The sequence below is a fragment of the Silurus meridionalis genome, unplaced genomic scaffold, assembly GCF_014805685.1.
Source record: "Silurus meridionalis isolate SWU-2019-XX unplaced genomic scaffold, ASM1480568v1 Scaffold620, whole genome shotgun sequence".
Lineage (NCBI taxonomy): Eukaryota > Metazoa > Chordata > Actinopteri > Siluriformes > Siluridae > Silurus > Silurus meridionalis.
Window position 1 is genome coordinate 1 of NW_025804617.1, and position 5,614 is coordinate 5,614.

General features: G+C 38.6%; 1 long non-coding RNA gene across 1 annotated transcript; it reads left to right on the plus strand.

Moving 5' to 3' along the window:
* The first annotated feature begins 1,023 nt into the window (after window positions 1-1,023).
* Window positions 1,024-2,835, plus strand: LOC124382539. Its single transcript, XR_006925068.1, has 3 exons — window positions 1,024-1,640; window positions 1,819-2,235; window positions 2,608-2,835. It is a non-coding gene; the product is annotated as an uncharacterized LOC124382539 (long non-coding RNA).
* Window positions 2,836-5,614: the final 2,779 nt, after the last annotated feature.

A 5,614-nucleotide genomic window follows, 5' to 3' on the forward strand; every position in this document is an offset into this window, starting at 1 on the left:
AAGTGTGTTTCTTCTGAAATGAATCGCGGTTCGCGCGGTGTTCCGCTTTTAAACACGCAGCGCACTGTGACGTCACATGTGTTATTGTGCCTCGTGCGTTGCATTACAACGCCACTGTGTTGTACAATAGATATAGAGTATGTGGTTTGTTTACAGTTAAATACTTTACCTTGTGGGTATCTAACTAAATATACACTATTACACGAGGACTAATGGAAATTGATCTCATCTTACATTTTCAATTCTCAATTCTATCATTATTTGCTTTGATAATGTTGATGGAGGAATATAGAGAAGGTCAAGAGTGGAGTCGTGGTTTTGTATTAGGAAGTCTGGTGTGTCTGAGAAGTATGTGACGGTGATGCAGGACATGTGTGAGGGTGATGCAGGACATGTGTGACAGCAGTGAAGTGCATCAATGATCGGCTCTGAGCCCTTTTCAGTTTTGGACAGGTTAACGGACGAGGTCAACTCTTTTTTTTTTTTATTGATGCACTTCAGACAGAAAGACACTTAGGTGAGGAAGACAATGGAACAGTGGTTAATTTAGTCCAACAACAAGTTATACCACAATCACAATTATGAATGTGAGCATCAAGAACAGGAGAAAGAAAGAAAGAAAGAAAGAAAGAAAGAAAGAAAGAAAGAAAAGGAAATAACAACAGAAAGAACAACACAACACAAAACAAACAAACAAAAAAAAAAACACCCCAAAAGATTTGCACCTAAGTACATTAACACTCTCATAGGATATATGTTTTCCTTTCTTCTTTCTACATCTACCAAGAAGTCAGGGACAAGGGGAAGAGCTCAAGAAGTCCAAACAAAGAGAACAGGATTTTATTTTCCTCTTTCTCTTAAATATGATAAGATTGGTTGCCAGGTGGTGTAAAACTTTTCCGTAATACTAAGTAATGTAAATCTGATCTTTTCTATTTGAATAAACTGAGACAGGTCATGTATCTAATGAGAAGAACTGGGTGGGTGAGGATTCTTCCAGTTCAGTAATATAAGTCTCTTTGCTTCTATTAAACAAAAGGCGAGCATGTTTGATTGTAAGGAGGACAAGGAGGGATTTGTGGGGTTGAGTCCAAATAATGCTATTAGGGGACAAGGTTTAATATCTAAAATGAAGTGTTCAGAGATTGATTTAAAAATTGATGTCCAGAAAGAGGTCAAGGCTGGGCAAAGCCAAAAAGTATGATAAAGAGTAGCCGCAGCCGCCGACACCGATCACAAGTTGGATCCAAACCAGGGTTAATTTTAGATAGTTTGGTCTTTGTCCAATACACTCTATGCAACAATTTAAACTGGATTAACGAATGACGGGCGCATATAGAGGAGGAATGTACACGACCAAGAGCCTTGGACCATTCCTCATCCGTGAAATTATAATTAAGGTCCGATTCCCAGTTACTCTTTATTTTAGAAAGCGATGAAGAGCCCGAATGAACAACGAATAAAAAAATAGTTTTATAAATATTAGAGACAGTACCCTTACAAAGTTTTGTTTCTAAAACTCGATCAATCTCTTGTTTAGGAGGTGGGTGCAGGAAATGAGAGGATGTGTTCCTTACAAAATCACGAATTTGGAGATATCGGAAAAAATGAGTTTTATGGAGGTTGAATTTTTCTGACAGGTAGGAAAAAGTGACAAATGTATTCTCCTGAAAAAGATCATTAATGTTTACAATGCCCCTTCTAAACCACAGTGCAAAGGATCTGTCCGAAATAGAGGGTAGAAAGGAGGGTTTTTTATATATAGGAGACAGACCTGATGCTGCCTGGAAATCAAAATGTTTTCTAAATTGTTTCCAGATTTTAAGGCTTTGTAGAACTAAAGGATTGGAGGAGTAATCGGATGTCTTCAACGCTAATGAAGAGCGTAATAAAGCATGCAGAGGCACATAAGGAAGAGGTCAGACAGGAGTCTCTCCGTGGACTATGATGTTTGCCGACAGTATTGTGATTTGTGGTGAGAGTAGGGAGCAGGTGAATGGAAGTCAGTAGACATGTGTGTGGATGAGAGGGAGAGCAGTGGAGTGGTGAAGGTGTACGAGTGAAGGGGGACACCGATAACCATTGCAGCCGTCTAAACTGTCCTCTGTAGTCCTCTGATGTCTGATTTTACAGCTGAGCAGAACCAGACAGTTATTAAAGCAACTCCTGTTTGGAGAGATGGTGGTGCCCAGGAACCTAAATGACTCCACTGCTGCCATAGTGCTGTTCATGATGGTGAGTTGGGGGTGAGCAGGGGGGTTTCTCCTAAAATCCACAATCATCTCCACTGTATTGAGCGTGTTAAGCTCCAGGTTTTTATGACTGCACCATGTCTCTCAGGCCTTTCTTCACTGAAGCAGGGTCGTTGGCTGAAAACTGATTTTACAGCTTTTTAGAGTAGCTCCTCTCAGCCACTCTATGAGGATCAATGATGAGAATTAATCTTCCTAATATTAATAATTTAATCATGTACTACAGTATTTGAAAATAACTTAACCGAGAACAGTAAGCTGAGGGTACATTGGGAACAAGTTTCCCAAAACTGGATTGTTGCAATCTAAAAACATGTTACCTGAATCATTATTTCTGCTTATTTATGCTGTGCAGGTGATTGTGTGGATCCATAGGTTAGTGGTCATCACATCTGCTTTACATGCTGAAGGTTCTGGCTTCAACTCCCAGTGGGACCATGCAGGTTGTAAACATGAATAAGGTTTATATATTACAAATTGTTACTCAATCCTGGAAATAAATAAACAGTTTTGCATGTTTCTGCATTGTGCTTGTGCATCTCAGCATAATGTCCAACTTTTGAGGATCTTTTGGTCGACTTCACTTTGTCAGGCAGGTCCTATTTAAGAGATTTCTTGATTGTGAACAGGTGTAGCAGTAATCAGGTCTGTGTGTGGTGAGAGAAATTGAACTCAGGTGTGATAAACCACAGTTTTAACAGGGGGGCAAACACTTTTTCACACAGGGCCATGTTTTTTTGGATTTTGTTTCCCCTCAATAATAAAAACCTTCATTTAAAATCTGCATGTCGTGTTCACTTGTGTATCTTTTACTAATATTTAAATTAGTTTGATGATCTGAAACATTAAAGTGTGACAAACATGCAAATAAATATACACAGTGGTGTGAAAAAGTGTTTGTGGATTTTATACTACTACAAAAGTATGTACTTGATATACAATGCTATTTTTTTCTTTCTTTGTCTTCCAACAGCCATTCAGTTAAAACTTCTGAGGAGAAGTGGGTTCCACACACCAGCCATCAACCAGAAAAGAGGTTCAAGCAGTCTCCAAACTCAGCACCTGTTTCAGCTCTACCAGTAAGAGTGAAGGGGCTGGATGTTCTCTGGTTCAGGCAAACGTTCTTGTAGTTTTATTATCAAAATACCTAAATATATTACACAAATGCTTAACATATAATGTAACGGTGTGTTTTGGGAAGACTATTTTAAGGAATGTGGTGATATTTTGCACTGAGCTCAGACAGCTAACGTGCTTCATTTGAAGGTCATGTTCAGTTCACTTTGTAAAATTTTAATGAAATGTTTCAAAATATACGATTTTTGTGTAAGTTATAGTTATTACAATAAACTGTATTTAAATGGGTTGTGTGTTGTGGAAGGAGTTAATAGAATCTCTGGTATTTAAGTCAAAGAATATAAGCCATATGATACACAGTCATACACCTAATGCTAATTACAAATGCTAAATTGAGAATTAATCTTTCTTTTGGATAAATATTTGCTTGATTTGCGTTAGAGGGTTAAAGACCAGACAGAATCCTCTGCCAGCTGGTCAGTTACATTTCACTGTCCGTGTTTTGCTTTCTGTGAATCAGTTTTGGCTAACGTTAATGCTAAACACGTGATTATTGAGTTATAGTTATAGATTCTTAGCCTTGTTAACCCTGTGGTTATTTATGATCTTAGATGTACAACATAACGTGCTTCACATAACATCCGGTCTAAAACACAGAAAATATATCATCATGTTGAATTATCAGCAAATGTCTAGTATTTCAGAAGCTTAGCGTGGTTGTGATCACCTCTGCTTCACACACAAAAGTGGTCGTAAAACAATAAGGAGAGACAAAGCCCCATGTGCTAGGTGGCCAGGTTTTAAATAAAAAATACAATGAAAGTAAATATAAAGTAACCATATCCTGTTAGAGGGAAAGAAATTCCACCATTAGGGTCCCTTAACTGGTTCCATTGTGTAGTGGCTAACATGATTTTCAAAGCCCTTTTTCTCACTCTGGATGTATACAGTTCTTGAAAAGTGGACAGGGGGACACCGATAACCATTGCAGCCGTCTAAACTGTCCTCTGTAGTCCTCTGATGTCTGATTTTACAGCTGAGCAGAACCAGACAGTTATTAAAGCAACTCCTGTTGAACTTTCTAAGCTGGTGAAGGAAGTACATACTCTGTTAAGCCTTTTTAACAATGGAGTCGATGTGATTGTCCCATTACATGCCCTAAGAGATGGTGGTGCCCAGGAACCTGAATGACTCCACTGCTGCCATAGTGCTGTTCATGATGGTGAGTGGGGGGAGAGCAGGGGGGGTTCATCTAAAATCCACAATCATCTCCACTGTATTGAGCGTGTTATGCTCCAGGTTTTTATGACTGCACCATGTCTCTCAGGTCTTTCTTCACTGAAGCAGGGTCGTTGGCTGAAAACTGATTTTCCAGCTTTTTAGAGTAGCTCCTCTCAGCCACTCTATGAAGATCAATGATGAGGATTAATCTTCTTCATATTAATGAATTAATCATGTACTACAGTATTTGAAAATAACTTAACTGAGAATAGAAAGCTGAGGGTACATTGAGTTTCCCAAAACTGGATTGTTGCAATCTGAAAACATGTTACCTAATCATTATTTATGCTTATTTATGCTGTGCAGGTAATTGTGTGGATCCATAGGTTAGGGGTCATCACATCTGCTTTACATGCAGAAGGTTCTGGGTTCAACTCCCAGTGGGACCATGCAGGTTGTAAACATGAATAAGGTTTATATATTACAAATTGTTACTCAATCCTAAAAAATAAATAAACAGCATGTTTCTGCATTGTGCTTTTATCAGTAATGGAGAAAAACATTCCAAAATGGCTCAAGAGCATGTCTCCACTGTGGGTCAAACCCAAGACCTTCTGCATGTAAAACAGACATGATGACCACTACACTCCAGTATTAACAATCAATGACTGTTTCCTCCAATGTTATAAATCACTATATACTGCTCCTTTATCTGCTGACACTTCAACATTAGAGGCCTTTTTCAAAATGTATGTATTCCTACAATAAGTGTAGGTACAGCATTACAATTGGATGAGTTTATATCTGATACAGAAATAGCCTTAGCAAGTCTGCCTTCTGGTAAATCACCTGGACCAGGATACGAAAATCTTAGCAAAAACTCTGACCTGCCGTCTGGAGAAAGTTCTGCCTTGTGTTATTTCACCTGAACAAACAGTCTTCATCAAGAACAGATACTCTTCTTGTAATATTGGGCGCATGTTGAATGTTATATATAACCCATCTCTATCTGACACTTCTTTAGAGGTGAAGGAGGAGCAGAAGGTGGAGAAGCAGAAGTTGAG